This window comes from Saccopteryx bilineata, chromosome 3 (genome assembly GCF_036850765.1).
Source record: "Saccopteryx bilineata isolate mSacBil1 chromosome 3, mSacBil1_pri_phased_curated, whole genome shotgun sequence".
Taxonomy (NCBI): Eukaryota; Metazoa; Chordata; class Mammalia; order Chiroptera; family Emballonuridae; genus Saccopteryx; species Saccopteryx bilineata.
Window position 1 is genome coordinate 193698425 of NC_089492.1, and position 24102 is coordinate 193722526.

Below are 24102 nucleotides of genomic sequence, written 5' to 3' on the forward strand. Positions count from 1 at the left end.
CTACAGTGAATGCTGTATGTAGTTCTAGCTCCAGCTACTATGAGGATTTGGGTCATAATCATTAACAGTTGCCCTATTCTCCAAAGAATTGGCCTAAACTATCTCCCTGGGAGGCTAAGTCCCCTATCTATCCTTCTTAAAGGGTAGAGCTGACCTTAGTTGAAAACTGATTGGCTTGGCTATAAGAGTCCCATGGCCTCATTGTCTGAAGGTTGGAGTCATTCTGTGTGAAATTTAACCTCAGAGCACCCCATGGGATCAGGGTGAAATATTTTCCAGTTGGGGCCATATTCTTGCTAACTTTCTTCCCCTCCTAATCCTGCTGCTTTAATTTATTTTGAGATCCACCCCCTATTCAATCATAGAAACACAAGGGAAACTATGAAACACAATTAAGCTTGAGGCCCACAATGAATTCATGTCTTTTACTTGTGCCCTATGGAGTCTTCTTGTACACTGACTTAAAGCTTAGCCTGGTATCCAGCTATGGCCAATGGGATATTAGCAAGCATAATATAAACAGAAGTTGATAAGCCTTCATGCTTTGGAATCCATCTTTGAATGCTTCTTCTTGAAACCTAGAAGAGAAACCCAGCCCACAAGGAGGAGCAAGTGGAAGAGGCCTTCTCAAAGTTTCACATGAACTCACTGCAGCCAGCCAGCACCAACTGGTGTGGATTGCGAATATAAAACATTACACGAAACAAACAAACAAACAAAACATTACAGGAACAACAACAAAAAATTCTTCCAGTTAAACCCAGACAACAAACAGGAAGATAAAGGATATTAAAATAATCAACTTTTTAAGAGACTAAGCTTAAAAGTGATTGTTACAATGGCAATAGATGACTGAAAAAGAAGCCAACTTAAGAAATCACAAAATTTGATCAAACAGATTCATAATGGAATATTTACTTTATGCTCTGGCAGAACCTCAAAAATTGCTTCTGTTTCCCCTATATTAAATCCTCCTAAGCACTGTGCATTCTAGTCTCTCTTTCCCACAAAGCTGGCTATGATGTACCAATTTCTCTTTGCTATTATTTATTGCTTGCCAGTCATTTCAATGTGTGATAGCAGATTATGAGATTAGATTTTCACATTTAGTGTCTAAAAGTGAAAATGCTTTATTTTATGTATATTGTTAAAGCTTTACTTCCAATAATAAAAAATGAGCAATAAGTCATATATAGATTGCGATATAAGGCAGTTTTCTAACAAGGTTCCTTGTAGGTAGTAAGCACTGTCTGCTGTAGTTAGGCCCAGTCAGCTTCACTTCTGAGATGGTACTTACTGGCACATCTTTGTATTTGGTTAAACAATAAAAGTTTGGTACTTGGATCCAATTATAAGTATTTCTATTACACTCATTTTAAATTTCTTTTTTGGAGAATACAATCATTATTCCTAAGCATTTTTAAAATAATGAATCAGCCTTTTTTTCAAAGAAATATTCAGTAGCAAGGAAAAAATAATCCTAATCATATTAACAATTTTAAAAAATTTATGAATCTGCATAAAACATTTTAATATACAATTATATATAAGTATATATATTTATTGTTCTTAAGCATGCAAGTGTATGTATATGTGCATATATAAATGCATATAATTAAACAAATATTAAGTGTAAAATAAACATATTTTCACTATTTTACATAACATTTTTGTTTTCTGAAATCAATCCTATCATGTGTAAATATAAGTATATGTAATATTTTACCGACATAGAGTTAATATAGCCTGGAAAACTCCAATAACACTTCTAATCTATACATCTAACAATGAATAACAAGTAATCACAATAAAATTATCTACAGGTACCGACTTGCACTAAAGATACTATACTACTTAGGACCAAAGCCTGTATTGTGAGAGCCTTTCTTTCTTAAACAGAAGTTGAAGTAGTAAACATATCTTTAGACATAATTTTTCCCCTCAAACAAACTTCTGTTACCACATTATCTTGTCAACTTGTGTGAGATTTGGCTCGATCAATACTTCCATGGTTAACTTCTAAAGAACACCTGGCCCTCCAGAAGGTGACATGTTAATTAAATAACATTCTTTTTCTTAATGTACAAATACTTAAATTTTAGAGCCTGTGCTAAAATGCTTTTGTCTCTGTTTTAATGCTTTTGTGAGCTTGAGGGCTAATGCTAGCCAAGAAACCTGGTAAAATGTAATAGTTTTGAAAATGTTGCTAGTGACATTCTGGCTAAAGAAAAAGAGAAAATAAAAAATTGTCCTTTGATCTCATTTGAACTTTCTCTATTTCTAGCTGACCACTTAAGCATGATGGGTGTTTCTGAGTGTTAAAACAGATATTTTGTAACTTAATTTTGCTTTTGAAAAATACAACAAAGGACCTTATCTAATAACTCAACTTTCACATCAGTGATGTCCTGAGACAGAATGTCACAGTTGGCTAGTTTACAGATCTTCAGGGCAGGAACAGAATGAACTCGGTAACCACAACCTCCCCTGGAAAAAATTTACCTTTACTCTAACCAGAAAGAGTTTACTACCTCTGTCTGCAGCATTAGATGAGAAGAATCTTGACCATCAATAAAATACTATTTAAAATGTTTTGTGGCAGGTATAATTGATAGAGATTTTATAAATAATATACACATCTTGGATACTTGTTCAATCATTTTCACATTTATTTGTAATCATTTTTTTAAAATCAGAAGTAATTTTAATCTGAATAAAATGTGAATACTTATTTTTAAGGGGGAAACACTTATTTTATGTAAACATATTTACTTTCAAACACTTGCTTTACCTTTGGTTTTTGAAAGTTGTTTTGCTCCAGTCTTAAATAGCATATGATTAAATATTGAAATAGGAAAAAAAGGAGAGATAGAATATTGGCCTCTTTTGTTAAGGTTGCATATATATTTTAGTACTTTTGGGAATTTGTATGTACAAACTAGATTTTGTGATCACATGTTGGGTCCTCATCCTACTTATTTAAGATTTTTCTTTTAGATTTTTAAGGATAATCTTATTCCAAGTAAAATATACAACATTATTTTTAAGTAGAAATTAACTTATTTACTTTCATACAATTTTAAAGAATAAACAGCTATGTATATGTGGATTCCTTACATAGCCTTGAGCTAATCTGTAAATATGTAAATATGTAACAGAAAATATAAGCCATTTAGTTATATATATACAGTGAGTGGATATTTCACTACTTTTTTTATTTTCATTCATAGATATATATAACATGTGTATACATATGTAATAAATATATTTCATTCCATAATCTATATACCTACAAAGTCTTGATATCAAATAAAATTCTATTTGAATAAAAAGATGTTTTTTTCCAAAATATATAAAGAACTCACAAAGTTTAGCAACAAACAAGCAAACAATCCAATTAAACAATGGGGAGAGGACCTGAACAGACATTTCTTCCAAGAGGACATACAAATGGCCAACAGATATATGAAAAGATGATTATTGTTGCTAGCTGTTAGAGAAATGCAAATCAAAACTACAATGAGATACCACCTCACACCTATTATATTGGCTATTGTCAACAAAACGGATAATAACAAGTGTTGGAGAGGCTGTGGAGAAAAAGGAAAGTTCATTTACTGCTGGTGGAAATATAAACTGGTATAGCCATTATGGAAGAAGTATGATGGTCCCTCAAAAAATTAAGAATAGAAGTACCATATGACCCAGCAATCCCTCTAATTGGTATGTACCCAAAGAACTGAAAAACAATGGTATGCAAAGATACATGCATTCTTATGGTCATCACAGCATTATTCACGGTGGCCAAGGCATGGAAACAACCAAAGTGTCTCTTGATAGAAAATTGGATAAGGAAGGTGTGGTACATATATACAATGGAACACTACTCAGCCATAAGAAATGATGACATATTGTCATTTTTGAGAACATGGATGGACCTTGAGAACATTCTACTGAGCAAAATAAGTAAATCGAAAAAAACTAAAAAACTATATGATTTCACACATAAGAGCTATATAGAACTGAGACTCATGGACATAGATAAAAGTGAAATGGTTGCAGGAGTGAAGTGGTTGTGAGGCAGGTGGAGTAAAAGGGGAGTAAAGAGGGACAAATATAAGGTGATGTAGAATGATTTGACTTTGGGTGATGGGCACACAATACAACAGTTCAAATGTTACAGAAATGTTTACTTGAAACCTATGTACTTTTATTGATCAATGTTACCCATTCAATTAAATTTTCTAAATAAAATGTTAAAAAAAAGATAAATTAAATATTTTAACTATTTCTATTCAGTCAGAGACAGGGAGGCAGAGAGACAGACTCCTGCATGTGTCCTAACTGGGGTCTACCTGGCAAGCCCCCTACCAGAGGAAACTCTGCCCATCTGGGGCTATTGCTTCAATGCTTTGCAACGGAGCTATTTTAGCCCCTGAGGTGAGGCCATGGAGCTATCTTCAGCACTTAGGGTTAACTTTACTTGAACCAATCAAGCCATGGCTGCAGGAGGGGGAGAGAGAGAGAGAGAGAGAGAGAGAGAGAGAGAGAGAGAGAGAAGTGGAAGAGGAGGGGTAGAGAAGCAGATGGTTGCTTCTCCTGTGTGCTCTGCCAGTAATTGATCCCTGGACTTCTATATGCTGGGCTGACACTTTACCACTGAGCTAACCAATCAGGGCTAAAAACTTTTAAAAAAACTTTATTAAAAAAATGTTTGTTTGTTTTTGTCTTTGTTTTTACTTTAAAAAAATGATATGTGTTTTAATTTTATTTAGCAAATTAAATTTAAATTTTTTTTATAATTTTATTTTTTTAATGGGGTGACATCAATAAATCAGGATACATATATTCAAAGATAACAAGTCCAGGTTATCTTGTCGTTCAATTATGTTGCATACCCACCACCCAAAGTCAGATTGTCCTCTGTCACCTTCTATCTTGTTTTCTTTGTGCCCCTCCCCACACCCTATCCCTCTCCCATTCCCCCCTCCCCCCCGTAACCACCACACTCTTATCAATGTCTCTTAGTTTCACTATTATGTCCCACCTACGTATGGAATAATACAGTTCCTGTTTTTTTCTGATTTACATATTTCGCTTCGTATCATGTTATCAAGATCCCACCATTTTGCTGTAAATGTTCCGATGTCATCATTTCTTATGGCTGAGTAGTATTCCATAGTGTATATGTGCCACATCTTCTTTATCCAGTCATCTATTGATGGGCTTTTTGGTTGTTTCCATGTCCTGGCCACTGTGAACAATGCTGCAATAAACATGGGGCTGCATCTGTCTTTACATATCAATGTTTCTGAGTTTTGGGGATATATACCCAGTAGAGGGATTGCTGGGTCATAAGGTAGTTCTATTTTCAGTTTTTTGAGGAACCACCATACTTTCTTCCATAATGGTTGTACTACTTTACATTCCCACCAACAGTGGATGAGGGTTCCTTTTTCTCCACAGACTCTCCAACATTTGCTATTACCTGACTTGCTAATAACAGCTAATCGAACAGGTGTGAGGTGGTATCTCATTGCCGTTTTGATTTGCATTTCTCTAATAGCTAAAGAAGATGAGCATCTTTTCATATATCTGTTGGCCATTTGTATTTCTTCCTGGGAGAAGTGTCTATTCATATCCTCTTCCCATTTTTTTATTGGATTGTTTGTTTGTTTGTTGTTGAGTTTTATGAGTTCTTTGTATATTTTGGATATTAGGCCCTTATCTGAGCTGTTGTTTGAAAATATCATTTCCCATTTAGTTGGCTTTCTGTTTATTTTGTTATCAGTTTCTCTTGCTGAGCAAAAACTTCTTAGTCTGATGTAGTCCCATTCATTAATTTTTGCCTTCACTTCTCTTGCCATTGGAGTCAAATTCATAAAATGCTCTTTAAAACCCAGGTCCATGAGTTGAGTACCTATGTCTTCTTCTATGTACTTAATTGTTTCAGGTCTTATGTTTAGATCTTTGATCCATTTTGAGTTAATTTTTGTACAGGTAGAGAGACTGTAGTCCAGTTTCATTCTTTTGCATGTGGCTTTCCAGTTTTCCCAGCACCATTTATTGAAGAGGCTTTCTTTTCTCCATTGTGTGTTGTTGGCCCCTTTATCAAAAATTATTTGACTATATATATGTGGTTTTATTTCTGGACTTTCTATTCTGTTCCATTGGTCTGAGTGTCTATTTTTCTGCCAATACCATGCTGTTTTGATTGTCGTGGCCCTATAATAGAGTTTGAAGTCAGGTATTGTTATGCCCCCAGCTTCATTCTTTTTCTTTAGGATTGCTTTGGCTATTCGGGGTTTTTTATAGTTCCATATAAATCTGATGATTTTTTGCTCTATTTCTTTAAAAAATGTCATTGGAAGTTTGATGGGAATTGCATTAAATTTGTATATTGCTTTGGGTAATATAGCCATCTTGATTATATTTATTCTTCCTAGCCAAGAACAAGGTATATTCTTCCATCTCATTATATCTTTTTCAATTTCCCTTAACAATGGTTTATAGTTTTCATTATATAAGTCCTTTACATTCTTTGTTATGTTTATTCCTAAGTATTTTATTTTTTTTGTTGCAATCGTGAAGGGGATTATTCTTTTGAGTTTCTTCTCAGTTGTTTCATTGTTGGCATATAGAAAGGCTATTGACTTCTGTATGTTAATTTTGTATCCTGCGACCTTACTGTATTGGCTTATTGTTTCTAGTAGTCTTTTTGTGGATTCTTTGGGGTTTTCGATGTATAGGATCATATCATCTGCAAAAACTGATACCTTTACTTCTTCTTTTCCAATATGGATGCCTTTTATTTCTTTGTCTTGTCTGATTGCTCTGGCTAGAACCTCTAGTACCACATTAAATAAGAGTGGAGAGAGTGGACAACCCTGTCTTGTTCCTGATTTAAGGGGGAAAGCCTTCAGTTTAGTGCCATTTAATATGATGTTAGCTGATGGTTTATCATATATGGCCTTTATCATGTTGAGATATTTTCCTTCTATACCCATTTTGTTGAGAGTCTTAAACATAAAATTGTGTTGTATTTTATCGAAAGCCTTTTCTGCGTCTATTGATAAGATCATGTGGTTTTTGTTCTTTGTTCTGTTGATATGGTGTATTACATTAACCGTTTTACGTATGTTGAACCATCCTTGAGATTCTGGGATGAATCCCACTTGATCATAATGTATTATTTTTTTTAATATGTTGTTGTATTCGATTTGCTAGTATTTTGTTTAGTATTTTAGCATCTGTATTCATTAGAGATATTGGTCTGTAGTTTTCTTTTTTTGTGCCATCCTCGCCTGGTTTTGGTATGAGGGTTATGTTGGCCTCATAAAATGTGTTTGGAAGTATTGCTTCTTCTTCAATTTTTTGGAAGACTTTGAGTAGAATAGGAACCAAGTCTTCTTTGAATGTTCGATAAAATTCGCTGGTATAGCCGTCAGGGCCTGGACTTTTATTTTTGGGGAGGTTTTTAATGGTTTTTTCTATTTCTTCTCTACTGATAGGTCTGTTTAGGCTTTCTGCTTCTTCTTGACTCAGTCTAGGAAGGTTGTATTTTTCTAGAAATTTATCCATTTCTTCTAGGTTGTTGAATTTAGTGGCATAAAGTTTTTCATAGTATTCTACAATAATTCTTTGTATATCTACGGTGTCCGTGGTGATTTCTCCTCTTTCATTTTGGATTTTGTTTATATGAGTTCTTTCTCTTTTTTCCTTGGTAAGTCTTGCCAAGGTTTTGTCAATTTGGTTGATCTTTTCAAAGAACCAGCTCCTTGTTCTATTAATTTTTTCTATAGTTTTTCTGTTCTCTAATTCATTTATTTCTGCTCTGATTTTTTTTATCTCCTTTCTTCGGCTGGTTTTGGGTTGTCTTTGTCCTTTTTTTTCTAGTTCCTTAAGGTGTGAAGTTAAGTGGTTCACTTTGGCTGTCTCTTGTTTGTTCATATATGCCTGAAGCGATATGAACTTCCCTCTTATCACTGCTTTTGCTGCATCCCATAAATTCTGATATGTCGTATTGTCATTTTCATTAGTCTGTATATATCTTTTGATCTCTGCGCTTATTTCTTCTTTGACCCATTCATTTTTTAAAAGTATGTTGTTTAGTTTCCACATTTTTGTGGGATTTTTTCCTCTTTTTTGCAGTTGAATTCTAGTTTCAATGCTTTAGGATCAGAAAATATGCTTGGTACAACTTCGATTTTTCTGAATTTGCTGATGATATTTCTGTGGCCCAACATATGGTCAATTCTTGAGAATGATCCATGTACACTGGAGAAAAATGTATACTCAGTCACTTTGGGATGAAATGTCCTGTAGATGTCTATCATATCCAGCTGCTCTAGTGTTTTGTTTAAGGCCACTATGTCTTTGTTGATTCTCTGTTTGGATGACCGATCTAGAGCCATCAGCAGTGTATTGAGGTCTCCAAGTGTGATTGTATTTTTGTCAGTTTTTGTTTTAAGATCAATAAGTAGCTGTCTTATATATTTTGGTGCTCCTTGGTTTGGTGCATATATATTAAGAATTGTTATGTCTTCTTGATTCAGTGTCCCCTTAGCCATTCTGAAATGGCCATTTTTGTCTCTGAGTACTTTTCCTGTCTTGTAGTCAGCATTATCAGATATGAGTATTGCTACACCTGCTTTTATTTGGATGTTATTTCCTTAGAGTATCGTTTTTTAGCCTTTCACTTTGAATTTGTTTTTATCCTTGTTACTTAGATGAGTTTCCTGTAGGCAGCATACAGTTGGATTTTCTTTTTTAATCCATTCTGCTACTCTGTGCCTTTTTATTGGTGAGTTTAATCCGTTTACATTTAGTGTAATTATTGATACTTGTGAGTTCCCTATTGCCATTTTATATCTTGCTTTCTGTTAGTTTTGTGTCTTGTTTGATCCTTCTCTTTCGTTTTTCTATCTTTTGTTTTTATTTGGTTGTATTCCATACATCTTTCCTCTGTTGCTATCTTTTTTATCTCATGTCCTTCTGTGGTGATTTTTTCAATGGTGGTTACCTTTGAGTAATGAAAAGGTTCCCTACCCTGTTCATTGTAGCAAACTATTTTGTGAGTACTTTTGCACTCCATCGTCCTTTGCTACTGTTAATCTCCATCTTCTCCCCCTCTTTCTTTTTGTTGTTGTCACAGTTTAAATTTGGTTTTATTGTGTTCTTCTTGGAGCTTTTACTTGTGGCTCTGTTTTTTTTTGTTCTTTGTATCTGATTGGAGAACCCCCTTTAGTAATTCCTGGAGTGGGGGTTTTTTGATGATAAATTCCCTCATCTTTTCTGTATCTGTGAATGTTTTTATTTCTCCTTCATATTTGATGGATAGCTTTGATGGGTATAGTATTCATGGCTGAAAGTTCCTCTCTTTCAGGACTTTAAATATTGGGGTCCACTCTCTTCTAGCTTGTAGAGTTTCTGCTGAGAAATCTGATGATAATCTAATGGGCCTTCCTTTATATGTTGTATTCTTCTTTTCCCTGGCTGCCTTGAGAATTTTTTCTTTGCTGTTGGTTTGTGCCAATTTCATTATGATATGCCTTGGAGTAGGTTTGTTGGGGTTAAGAAAACTCAGAGTTCTGTTTGCTTCTTGAACTTGAGGCTTTAGTTCTTTCCACAGGCTTGGGAAGTTCTCATCTATTATTTGTTTGAGTACATTCTCCATTCCATTTTCTCTCTCTTCTCTCTCTGATATACCTATTATTCTTATGTTTTTCTTTTCGATGGAGTCAGATAATTCTTGTAGGGCTATCTCATTTTTATTATTTTTGAGTCTCTTTCTTCTTCTCTCTGTTGTGCCTCAAGTTGCTTGTCTTCTATTTCACGAATGCTCTCTTCTATCTGACCTGTTCTATTAGCTAAGCTTGTTATTTCGTTTTTCAGCTCTTGAGTTGAGTTTTTCATCTCTGTTTGATTTGTTTTTATAGTTTCAATTTTCTTGGACATATATTCTTTGTGTTCATTGAGTTTTTTTCTGAGCTCCCTAAATTGCCTTTCTGTGTTTTCTTGTATATCTCGGAGGATTTTTAGGATTTCTATCTTGAATTCTCTGTCATTTAGCTCCAAGGTTTCCAATATATTAAATTTTTTCTCCATAGATTTTTCCTCATCTAGCTGTGTTACCTCTCTTTCTTTTGTATCCATGATATTCAATTTTCTCTTCCTTAATGGCATCTGAGGATGGTTTTGTTGATAGTATTAATGAGATTTAATTAAGAATAAAAAGTTAAAAAAATAAAAATAAAAAAAATAAAAAATCGAAAAGAGTTGTTTTTTTAAAAAAAATTAATAATGAAATAAAGAAAAATAAAATAAAATAAAAATTTTTAAAAAAAGGAAATTATTCCCCCCCTCCTTTTTTCCTCTCCTCTCCTCTCCTCTCCCCTCTTTCTTGAGAAAATCTTGTGGTGGACTGTGAATTATAACAAACAATGCCTGTGATGGAGTGCCTGAATTGGGGAAAAGTAATAAAGGGGCAAAAAAAAAAAAAAAGAAAAAGAAAAAAAAAGAGCGTATGGACCCACAAAAAGCAAATAAGGAAAAAATTTGGGTCAAGAATAAAATGATTTGCTTTTAGGTGTTGGTTGTCTAAGAGTTATGATGAGAGGAATAAGAGGAAAACGGAAAAATGGGGGGACAAATTAAAAAATTACTATTGTATTTAGTGGAACATGAACTAGATAATATGGAGAGCCAGGGATGGGAGCACTGCTAGTGAGTTAAAAAGGTGAAGTAAAAACCCCCCCAAATGCCACAAACATAGGTTTGAGTCCCAGATAAGATAATTTGTTTGTTATTGAGGTTTGAATGAGAGGAGATGTAAAGGAGAAATGAAGAAACTAATATATAGGGAGAAAAGAAAGAGAGAGAGAGAAAAAAAGAGGGAACCACTAAAAGAAGAAAAAAGAAAGGAGAGAGAGAGAGAGAGAGAGTTAAGGGTTTTAGAGTGCAACCCTCATAGAGAGAAAGGAAGAGAAGAGAAAAGATAATGGGAGATGTAACACTTATGGGTAGTGTAGTTCAAGGACAGGAGAGAGTAATACCAGTAGAGAGTTAATCGGCCAAATTGGAGGAGGAAAAAAAAGTATCAAGAATGAAGATAAGAGAAACAAACAAACAAATATAATAAAATGGGATAGGTTATAAAGTCTGCAGATTATTCTTGATTTTGAGAGGTTATCTTCTTGCTTTTTCTTTTCTCTCCCTCTTCCTGGTCGGTGACTCTGTACCCCAGGTTCTGCCCCTTTGGCACGCTCAGGTAGAGGTTTGCTGTTGATAAGTTTCTATGGCAATGTCATGTATTGTGCTTTAGTCTCGTTGGCAGTCGAAGCTCATTAGCATTTATAGGCTCCGACAGCGAGAGAGTCCGTGTTCCTGGAGCCTTTCTCCTAGTCTTTCCTTCCTCAATTAGTAGCCTGATAATCCAGCTATGGGGTTGCTGCTGCCTCTGCCTGGATAGTAAGAGGCTCAAAGAGCTGGCAACTCCCCACTCTATTTCCACTCAGCACAGGGCTCTGGGTAAGGCTCAGTCAGAGCTGCTAGCATAATCAGGCGGGGTTTCCGCCCACTCAAAGACCTCTGGCTCTGCCACTCTGTCCGGTAACACAAGCGGGCACCCACTTCCGGGCGCTTGGAGGAAACTCTCACTCACTGTCTGCAGCCAGGATATCCGGCCAGCAGTCTCACGCTCTGAGTGAAACCCCCAACCGCAGGGAAAAGTTGCAGCGTTGGAATTGAGTCTCGCTCTGTCCCCGTGCGCGGCTTTTGCAAGGCGCTGGGGCGACTCGAGATTCCGCTTTGGCCCACACAAAGGCCCCTGACTCTGCCCCTCTGTGCGATAACATGGGCGCGCACTGCCGAGGCACTCGGAGGAATCGCTCACTCCTTATCTGCGCGCGCAAACCAGGATATGAGGCTGGCCGCGTTTCCCTCTGAGTGAAACACCCTCCAGCACGGAAAATCTCCACCGTTGGAATTAGTTCTCACTCCCTCCCGTGCGTGGCTTTCCCAGGGCACTGGGGCTGCCCAGAGACTCTGACCTCGGCCCACAGAAAGGCCTCTGACCCAGCCTCTCTGTGGGGCAACACGGGCACCCACTCTCAGGGCCTAGGAAGAAATTCTCGCCCACTAACTGCACACCGACCAGGAGACCGGGTAAAATGGCCGCTCCGCTTGTCTTTCTTTGTTTGGGTTTGGCGCGAGTGTTAGCTTGTATTGCCCGGGTTGCCATAGGATCAGATTTTCCTCTGCTTGGATATCCGTGCCACAGCCTGGTTCGGCCATTTGTGCCGCGGTGGCCTGGATCTAATCACCCCCTTTGCCTGCCTCAGTTTCTATATTCACAGTTACCAGAGAAAGCCGCCCTGTTTAGGTTAGTGAGGAAGGCGGAGCATTTCTTACTCCCTATTTCCTTCGGGGTTTGGTTATATATTTAGCCAATTTTTCACTCAATCATACCTTTGGGTGTATTGCAAAGCATCTGGAAGCTCCAAGTATAGGTTTTTCTGTTTCTGGTTGAAGATCTTGTTGAGTTTTGGGGGAGATTTATCGGTATCGCTTCCTACCCCGCCATTACTCTGACGTCATCTCCTTTGTTTTTAAAATAGTAATACTTGGCTCAGTACTGAAGTTCAGTCTTACCACTTTTCTACTTTGAAACTTAAAAAAAAATTGATACACTTCTATACATTTTTTTTTTTGGTATTTTTCTGAAGTTAGGAGCAGGGACGCAGTCAGACTCCTGCATGTGTCCAACTGGGATTTACCTAGCATGCCCACCAGGGGACGATGCTCTGCCCATCTGAGTCATCTTTCCATTGGGGCTGGAGCCATTCTAGCACCTGAGGCAGAGGCTATGGAGCCATCCTCAGGCAACTTTGCTCCAATGGAGCCTTGGCTGCGGGACGGGAAGAGAGAGACAGTGAGGAAGGAGAGGGGGAAGGACGGAGAAGCTGATGGACGCTTCTCCTGTGTTCCCTGACTGCGAATCGAACCCGAGACTTCCACATGCTGGGCCGACAGGCTACCATTGAGCCAACCGGACTGAACACTTTTATACATTTTATGATAACAATTTTATTCACCTTTTTTTATGGCATATGAATATCAAACATCAAAATTTTATGTGATTTAAGTCAGCATACTGTGATGAAGTATACAGTATTTTAAGAAAAAAAATGAACCTAAAAACAAAATATGTAGTTTCTCTGAGTTATTTTAAAACCATTTGTGGCTGACATAATTTAAAACATTTTTTCTTTGCCTTGTCACTTTTTTGTAATTATACTTTAAGCAAATATCACTTTTTTTTTTGTATTTTTCTGAAGTTGGAAACGGGGAGGCAGTCAGACAGACTCCCGCATGTGCCCAACCAGGATCCACCCGGCATGCCCACCAGGGGGCGATGCTCTGCCCATCTGTGGCATTGCTCCGTCACAACCAGAGCCATTCTAGTGCCTGAGGCAGAGGGCATGGAGTCATCTTCAGCACCCGGGCCAACTTGCTCCAATGGAGCCTTGGCTGCAGGAGGGGAAGAGACAGACAGAGAAGAAGGAGAGGGGGAGGGGTGGAGAAGCAGATGGGTGCTTCTCCTCTGTGCCCTGGCCAGGAATCGAACCCAGGACTCCTGCACGCCAGGCCAGTGTTCTATCACTGAGCCAACCGGCCAGGGCTGCAAATATCACTTTTGTTCATTAAATTAATTTATTACAATATTCTTGGTTTTACAACACAATTTCTAGGAAGGTAGCATTTTGATAAAACAGTATCCTCCTTAATTCTCACATTGTATTTTACCATGAAAATAAGAATAAACCATTACTTACATAAAATTATATAATCAAAGGAACATAGAATTTGAGGTCAAAATTGATTTGATTCACATTGATACCATCTAATAAATGAAAAATCTTATACACTTTATTTAAACTTTCTGAGATTTAGGCCTGACCTGTGGTGGCGCAGTGGATAAAGCGTCGACCTGGAAATGCTGAGGTCGCCGGTTCGAAACCCTGGGCTTGCCTGGTCAAGGCACATATGGGAGTTGATGCTTCCAGCTCCTCCCCCCTGTCTCTCTCTCCTCTCTCCTCTCTAAAATGAATAAGTAAAATAAAATAAAATAAACTAAACTTTCTGAGATTTAGTGTACTCTGTACAATAACAATAAAATCTCAAAATTGTTATGTAAATATATGACATATGTTCAAATATGTTACTTTTCTTCATTCTTAAAGTTGCCATCAGTATTCTGTTTCATACTTTTTTTGCATTTTTAATCAGTAAAATTTTATTCTAGTCCTTGAAATTTAAAGAAGTAATGAAAAATGGATCATCAGTGTTCTTTTCCTAAAAATGCTGCTAAAACAGAAAGTTATAATTAGTTTATCCATGATTAAAATCACTAATAATTAATTATATATGAATTAAAGGAGTGCAGTTATGTTAAAATGAGACATATTTATGAAATACTAGTGAAAGCTTTATTTGTATAAGTTTTCTGGAAAACATTTTGCCAAGAGGTATATGTACCATCAAGAATTTGTACCTTTAATTTTTCCTACTGCATTAATCATAATTGTCTTTTGAGGGAATCTATGTTAATAAAATAATATAAAATAAGGATAAAGGTTTCTGTACAATGATATGTATTGTTATATTGTTTATTATGTCAAAACTTTGGAAACAAAGTAACCAAACTGTATTTTTAAAATAAATAATGGTCTACATATATGTCAGACATTACTTATTTAAAAAAACTTTTTTTTTTAAATGATAAGAGGGAAGGTGGACAAACTTCCACATGTATCCTGACCAGGATCCATCTGGCAACCCCTGACAGGGGCTGATGCGCAAATCAACCGAGCCATCCTCAGTGCCACTGGCTGCTGAAGGGGAAGAGAGAGAGAGAAGGTTAGAAAGGGTGGACTTCTCTTGTGTGTCGTGACCACAGGATTAAACCTGGGATGCCTACATGCATTGGGAGGCCAGTGTTCTATCCACTGAGAAAACCAACCAGGGCCTTAAAATGATTTTAAAATAAAAAAAGAAAGGGAAATAAATGTTTATGCTATTATGTTAAGTTAAAAATAAAATTTGCAAAACAATCTATATATAAAGAAGTAATATACATTTGTTCCACCTTTCAAAATATTGAAAATAATCAAAACCACTCTAAGCATTGATATTTATTTTACTATGAACCCATGTTCATTATAATAGCATTTGAAATAAAATTTTTTCAAATTTATCCTAAATTCTATCTGTTACTGCAAATATATAATTGTCTGGTCTTTTTAAAAAGGATTTTAAAATTTACTATAAAGACATAACAATATAGATATTATCTTATTAGCATAATGATACATACATAGATTAATGTTACAGATGAAAAAATCCAGAAATAGACCCACAGGTGGTGTGGAGGCAGGTGAGGAGGGTAGCGAGGAGACAGACAGTGATGGAGAGAGACTTTACTTGGGATGGTGAACACACAGTGCAATACAGATGATGTGTTGTACAGTTGTGCACCTAAAACCTGTATAGTTTTATTTGCCAGTGTCACCCCAATAAATTCAATAAAATAAATAAATAAATAAACTGCCGGGGCTTTTTCATTTTACTGTGAATCATTTCCAGTGAATGTTAGATAAAGCAAGTCTACACAGGCCCTTAAATTTCATCATAGAAGCATAGATAAATAATACTTTTCTAAAAATCAAGTAGCCATTACTCATCTTTCAAACCCGAGCACCTACTTCTTAAGGTGAAATATCAGTTTAATTCTTTTAAATCCAGATAGTTTAAAGTCTTTGCAACTGCTTTTGTTATATAAGGTAATATGTGAGTTTGAGATTTTATTGGTTTCCCATAGTTTTGCTGGACCAGGATATGGTCTAGTTCAAGGGTTCCCAAACTACGGCCCGGGGGCCGCATGCTGCCCCCTGAGGCCATTCATCCGGCCCCGCTGTACTTCCAGAAGGGGCACCTCTTTCATTGGTGGTCAGTGAGAGGAGCATATTGACCATCTCATTAGCCAAAAGCAGGCCCATAGTTCCCATTGAAATACTGGTCAGTTTGTTGATTTAAATTTACTTGTTCTTTATTTTAAATATTGTATTTGTTACCGTTTTGTTTTTTTACTTTAAAATAAGATATGTGCAGTGTGCATAGGGATTTTTTTATAGTTTTTTTTTTTATAGTCTGGCCCTCCAATGGTCTGAGGGACAGTGAACTGGCCCCCTGTGTAAAAAGTTTTGGGACCCCCGGTCTATCTAGTTCATAGTGTTATATTCACATTTGCATGAAAACCAGTATATGGAGCATTGTTCTATTTTAATTATTAACCTTCTAATAATGGTTACATTTTGTCTTCCATGTGTCAGTGTGCTTTTAAGTGCATTAACCTGTAATTTAGAGTCTTCTGTTGGCATTTTAAAGACATTTTCTTAGCTTCTAATCTGTCTTTTAGCTAATCTGGTCTTTGTCTAACTATCTGACTCATCTGTTTTCTGAATTCTTTTGTGAGGTTTCAATCTAAGTTAGGAAATATTGTGGTATATGTGTTATACCCTGTTTACCAACATTTTTATATGAACAGCTTAATTAGAATGATGGGCTAATTGTGAAACAAATGGCTTGAGTTGCTACATTTTTTAAGGCTTTTAATATTTTAAAATAACTTGAAAATGTGCAAAAAAAGAGTAAATTAATCCTTGATACTGCTTTTTGTATCATTATAAGACGTTTCTCAGGCCAAAAAAACCATAAACAAAAATCAGTAATTGGGTGATGGGCACACAGCACAACCTACAGTTCAAATGCTACAAAGTTGTTCACAGTGTTCTTATTGACCATTGTCACCCTATAAAATTTAATTTCTAAATAAATGTAATCAAGCAAGCCAAAAAAAAATCAGTAATATTTTGTTTGAAATATAATCAGTCTTTATGCAAAGTTTATATTTCATAATTAAAACCCATAGTTTTAGAACTAATAAAAAAACACTTTTTTGAGATTATATTAACCATGCTTCCCTTCATTCCTACCAAACCCATAATCACCTTCCTTTGGGGAATGTGGGTAGGATGATGAGCAGTTGAAATACATTTTAGAAAGTCCTGTGCTTTCTTAGCCCTGCTTTAGGCCTATGATCTTTGAGGTAATTTTCAGTGGTCTCTTGCTAGTATAAAAGTTTGGTCTCCTGTTAAATTGCCACCTGTGCTAAAGAGAGCTAATCCATTAGCGTTGAGCAGCTTTAAAAAGGTGCCATCATGCCTGGGGCAATCTCTTGAGTTTCAGTTAGAGCAGCTGCTGGGAGATGAGTTTGGGATGGTCCTTGTTACAGAAATTAGAAGGATCAGGAAGTAAACAGAGGTGCCTTTCATCTGACCCAGCTCTGAGACAAAAGGGTGAGGCATGGGGGAATTCCTTTTCTAATTACTTTACAGGTCAGTTCTCCAAGACTGATGTCAATGTCTGACACTTTTCATCTTTAGGGGAAACTTTTGAAAAAGAGAAAGAAAAAAAATATCATAATCAATTGAAGCTGTCAAGTTTTTCTGTCTGAAAATGTCCTGCCCTTTTGTGTTTGCAATGCTGCTGCCCTTGAAGGAGTCCTGCCCTTTCTCCACTGAAGAGCAGCTGTAAGAGGAAACTCAAAGTGTCGCTCTCCTGACCTGAAAACTGTCCCGTAAATTTTAAGAGTGACCCTCTTTTTCCAGCAGTTGATTATTTCAGACTTCTTACTGAATTTTATTTTAGGCTTAATGGCTTGAACCAAGTCTAACTGCTGTGTCTCTGTCACCCTCATCATCTATTTGAGTTGCCCTCTCAGAATTTCAGCCATATTGAGCTGAATCTTTACTGAGAAAACCATGAACAGCATACACTCAAGTGTCTGTTGCCAATTTGTGACCACAAGGTTTAAGGGAAGATAAATAGAGAAAAGGAAAGATGTGTAGAATTGTTTGAGATAAAATAATAATTCAAGGATTGGTTCAGAAAGATAATACCCAACTTCCAATTTCTTTTTTTTTTTTAATTTTTTAAATTTATTCATTTTAGAGAGGAGAGAGAGGGAGAGAGAGGAGAGAGAGAGACAGAGAGAGAAGGTGGGGAGGAGCTGGAAGCATCAACTCCCACATGTGCCTCGACCAGGCAAGCCCAAGGTTTCGAACCGGCGACCTCAGCATTTCCAGGTCGATGCTTTATCCACTGTGCCACCACAGGTCAGGCCCCAACTTCCAATTTCTTATTTGCTATTATATCATAATATCATGTATATGTTTACTTTTACATGATAGATTTTTTTAGGACAGTAATTCCCAGTAAACTATTATTTTATTCCCCTTAAAAAGTCAAAACATTTTTTGAGAGAGAGTGAGAAAGAAACAGGAAAGGAGTGAAAGGATGAGAAGCATCGACTTATAGTTGCTCTCACTTTAGTTGTACATTGAGCTTCTCCTACATGCCTTGACTGGGGCCAAGTTGAGTGTCCCATTGTCCAATCCAGTGACCTTTTCATGCCAGAAACCTTGTTCAAGCCAGTGGTTCCACACTGATGAGCCTGTGCTCAGAGCCAGAGACCTTGGGGTTTCAACCCAGCAACCTCAGTATTCTGGGTAAACACTTTATCCACTGCACCACCACCAGTCAGGCATTAAAACATCCTATTTCTGTATAGAACATATTTTTCTTAAGGAAAACATAAACAGTTTAAATAAGCAGAAAAATATTTTTTAAAATTTTGAAACATAGTTTTAAAATCATTTTTCTAAGTGTGTGTTATATTAATACTATATTTTTACTTAGCAATTACAAGGACATTTAAATGATTACGGATATTTCTTTGTGTGGATTCCTGTGCCATAATATTGTGCACACTACTTACTAAATAATTTCTTCAAGGAAAAAGATAAGCTCATTTCTATGCTTTGCTTTGACATAACTGAAAAAATAGGAAAAGATAATGGTGAGAAGGAAAAGCTGATTTTAGTTGTCTGCTTTCTAAAATTTAGAAATTTCTAGAATCTAGCACCTAAAAGTAAATTTATTTTTCCTGTATTATTTTTAGATTAAACAAAATTTTGATGTTTGATATTAATGAAATTAGGAAAAAATAAATATTCTGAACTAAGATAAATGTCTACTTCCAACAGCAAAATGACCTCAAAGATTACTTTTCTAAATAAATACGATAGAAAATCTGCCAGAGGCAACAGAATTGGTTACAAAATTTTTTTTTGTAAAAAAGTAAAAACTTTTGAAGTGAAATCTTGTTAGGCAATTTAGCTTTTGAAAGTTAAAATAGAAAGTTTTAAATGCTACATATTTTTATTTCAAAAGATAAGTGAATAATTTCAGATGCTATAAAATTACTTATTCCCAAATCCTTCGAAAGGCTAAAGGCTCTTCAAGAAATTGATCTCCATGATCTTTAAAGACCCCTTTCTTACCTACTTCTACTTAAGTGACTTGCCAAAAGAACAGAAGTATTTCTTCTAGTTTGGAGTAATATTCAGTTAATTTAAGGCCCAAGTTTCTAACAACAACTCTCATTTTTCCTTTGTTTGACGGTTGAGTGCGAGGTGAAAAATGAAACTTTTCAACCTTCATATAATACAATCTGTGTGTAATAAAGTTGGATATAAAAACATATATTATGAGCCCTGGCCGGTTGGCTCAGCGGTAGAGCGTCGGCCTGGCGTGCGGGGGACCCGGGTTCGATTCCCGGCCAGGGCACACAGGAGAAGTGCCCATTTGCTTCTCCACCCCACCCCCCTCCTTCCTCTCTGTCTCTCTCTTCCCCTCCCGCAGCCAAGGCTCCATTGGAGCAAAGATGGCCCGGGCGCTGGGGATGGCTCCTTGGCCTCTGCCCCAGGCACTAGAGTGGCTCTGGTCACGGCAGAGCGATGCCCCGGAGGGGCAGAGCATCGCCCCCTGGTGGGCAGAGCGTCACCCCTGGTGGGCGTGCCAGGTGGATCCCGGTCTGGCGTATGCGGGAGTCTGTCTGACTGTCTATCCCCGTTTCCAGCTTTAGAAAAATACAAAAAATAAATAAATAAAAACATATATTATGAAGACATAACACATTTTTCAAATATTTACTCAAAGCTTATCACACAAATAATTTTGACATAATCCTTATTATATACATCTCTTACTTTTTATTGATTTTAATTTGTTGTGTTTACATAGTACAACTGTACTCCTGAATATATCTTCCTCCCTCCCGCCTTGATCTCCCTGATACCCCCTTTTGCCCCCTCCACCAATACCTTCCCCCTTTTCCTCCATGATTTACTATCCTGCCCTCTATCTCTCTGTGTTATGTTTATATACATTCACTAATGTCTTTCCTTTCTTTGATCCCCTCCTCTCTTCCCCATTCCCTCTGCACTCTGACCCTTTCTCTGCCTCTCTTCCGTTCCTCAGTTCTCATTGTTCTTTGGATTCCTCATATAAGTGATGACATATGATATTTTTCTTTCTCTGTCTGGCTTATTTTGCTTAGCATAGTAGACTCCAGGTCCATCCATGTTGACACAAGAAGTAAGATTTCCTTCTTTTTCATGGCTTTGTAGTATTCTGTTGTGTGTATGTACCACAGCTTTTTGATCCACTCGGCTACTGACAGACATGGGCTGTTTCTATTGTAAACAATGCTACAATAACATGGGGGTGCATTTCTTCTTTTGAATCAGTGATTTGTTACTCTTAGGATATATTCCTAGAACTGGGACAACTGGGTCAAAAGGCAGTTCTATTTTTAATTTTTTGATGAATCTCCATATTTTTTTCCACAGTGGCTGCACCAGTCTGCATTCCAACCAGCAGAGCAGGAGGGTTCCCTTTTCTTTGAAAATTCTCCAGCACTTGTTATGTGTTGTGTTGTTAATGAGCGCCATTCTGACTGGTGTGAGGTGGTATCTTATTGTGGTTTTAATTTGTATTTCTCTAATGATTAGAGATGTTGAATATTTTTTCATATTCCCATTGGACATTTGTATGTCCTCTTTAGAGAAGTGTCTATTTAGTTTGTTTGCTCTATTTTGATTGGATTGTTTAGTTTCCTGGTGTTGAGTTTTACAAGTTCTTTGTAGATTTTGATTATTAGCCCCTTATTGGACATGTTGGCAAATATGTTCTAACATTGTGTGGGTTGTCTTTTATTTTGTTTATATTGTCTTTAGCTGTGTAAAAGCTTTTTAGTTTGTTATAGTCCCATTTGTTCATCCTGTCCTTTATTTCACTTGCCCAGGGAGTTAAGTCAGCAAACATATTGCTGCAAGAGATGTCAGAGAGTTAATGCCTATGTTTTCTTCCAAATTAATCATGGCTTCATGACTTATATTCAAGCCTTTTATCCATTTTGAGTTTATTTTTATGAATGGTATAAATTTGTGGTCTAGGTTCATTGTTTTGCATGCATTTGTCTAATTTTCCCAGCATCATTTGTTACAGAGACTGTCTTTACTCCATTGTATGCTCTTACCTCTATTCTCTTCCATTGATCTGTATGCTTATTCTTATGCCAGTGCCAAGCTGTTTTGAGTACGATGGCCTTGTAGTATAACTTGTTATCAGGAAGTGTGATACAGCCTGCTTTATTTTTCTTTTTCAAGATTGCTGTGGCTATTTGTGTTTCTTTTTGGTTCTTTATAAATTTTTGGAATATTTGTTCTATATCTTTGAAGTATGTCATTGGTATTTTGATAGAACTGCATTGAATTTATAAATTGCTTTGGGTAATATAGACATTTTAATAATGTTTATTCTTCCTATCCATGATCACGGTATATGCTTCCACTTGTTTGTATCTTCCTTGATTTCATTTATCAATGTTTCATAATTTCTGAGTACAGATCTTTAACATCCTTGGTGAAACTTACTCCTAGGTACTTTATTTTGTTGTTGTTGTTGTTGCAATAGTGAAAGGGATTGTTTCTTAATTTCTCTTTCAGAAAGTTCATTGTTGGTATACTAAATGCCACTGATTTCTGGATATTGATTTTATAACCTGCCTCCTTGCTGAATTCATTTATCTGATCCAGTAGTTTTTTTGACTGGGAGTTTAGGGTTTTCTATATACAGTAACAAGTCATCAGCAAATAATGAAAGTTTACTTCTTCTTTTCCAATTTGAATACCTTTTATTTCTTCTTCTTGTCTGATTGCTTTGGCTAAGACTTCCAGAACTATGTTGAATAAGAGTGGTGAAAGGGGCACCACTGCCTTGTTCCTGATCTTAAGGGGATTGCTTTTAACTTTTGCCCATTGAGTATGATGTTGGCTGTGGGTTTGTCATAAATGGCCTTTATCATGTTGAGGTATGTTCCCTGTATTCCCACTTTGCTGAGAGTTTTTATCATAAATGGATGCTGGATTTTATCAAATGCTTTTTCTGCGTCTATTGATATCATCATGTGGTTTTTATCCTTTCTTTTAAGTGATGAATCACATTGATTGATTTGTGAATATTGCACCAGCCTCATCTCCCCAGAATAAATCCCACTTGATCATGATGTATGGTTTTTTTCATGTATTGCTGGATCTGATTTGCTAATATTTTGTTGAGAATTTTAGCATCTATGTTCACCAGGGATATTGGCCTATAGTTTTCTTTCTTTGTAGTGTCTTTACCTGGTTTTGGAATGAGGATTATATTTGCTTCATAAAAGGAGTTTGAAAGTTTTCCCTCTTCTTGAATTTTCTGAAATAGCTTGAGAAGAATAGGAGTTAGTTCTTTTTTGAATATTTGTTAATATTCTCCTGTGAAGCCATCAGGCCCAGGACTTTTGTTTGTTGGGAGTTTTTTGATAACTGTTTTAATCTCTTTTGGTGTAATCAGTCTGTTTAGGTTTTCTGTTTTTTTCAGATTGATTTTTGAATGATTATATTTTTCAAGGAATTTATCCATTTCATCAAGGTTGTCCCATTTTGGAGCATATAGTTCTTTATAGTGTTTTCTTACAACTTTTTGAATTTCTGTTGTGTCAGTTTTTACTTCTCCACTCTCATTTCTAATTTTATTTATTTGTGCCCTCTCTCCTTTTTCTTGGTCAGTCTGGTTAAAGATTCATCAATTTTGTTTACCATTTCAAAGAACCAGTTCTTGGTTTCATTGATTTTCTATATTTTTTTCCTCTATGTAATTTATTTCCACTCTGATCTTTACTATTTTCTTCCTTCTACTTCCTCTAGTCTTTACTTGCTGTTCTTTTTCTAGTTCTTTTAGATTCAGGATCAAGTTGTTTATTTGAGCTTTTTCTTATGGTATGTCTGTAATGCTATGAACTTCCCTCTCAAGACTGCTTTTGCTGTGTCCCATAAATTTTGAATTTTTGTATGTCTATTTTCATTTGTTTCAAGGAAATTTTTTATTTCTTCCTTGATCTCATTGTTAACTCATTCATTATTTAATAGCATGCTATTTAGTCTCCAAGTGTTTGAATGTTTTTCAGTTTTTCTATTGTATTTGATTTCTAGTTTCATGCTGTTGTGGTCAGAGAAGGTGCTTGATATGATTTCAATCTTCTTAAATTTATTGACTTGTTTTGTGACAAAACATGTGGTCTATCCTACAGAATGTACTGTGAGCACTTGAATAGAATGTATATTCTGCTGCTTTGGGGTGAAAGGCTCTAAAGATATCTATTAAATTCAGTTGATCTAGTGTGTCATTTAAAGCTGTTGTTTATTTGTTAATTTTCTGTCTGGAAGTTCTATTCATTGAGGTTAGTGGGGTATTAAAATCCCCTACTATTATACTATTGCTATTGATCTCTCCCTTTTTGTCCATCAACATCTGTTTTACATATTTAGGTGCTCCTATATTAAGTGCATATATATTTATAATAGTTATATCTTCTTGTTTTAATGTTCTTTTTACCATTATGTAGTGACCTTCTTTATCTCTTACTATAGCCTTTGTTTTAAAGTTTATTTTGTCAGATATTAATTTTGCTACCCCAGGTTTTTTTTTTCCTTTCCACTTACATGATATATATTTTTCCATCCTTTTACTCTCAGTCTATGTGTATCTTTTTTTCTGAGATGGGTCTCTTGTAGGCAGCATAAGTATTGTAAGAGCCCT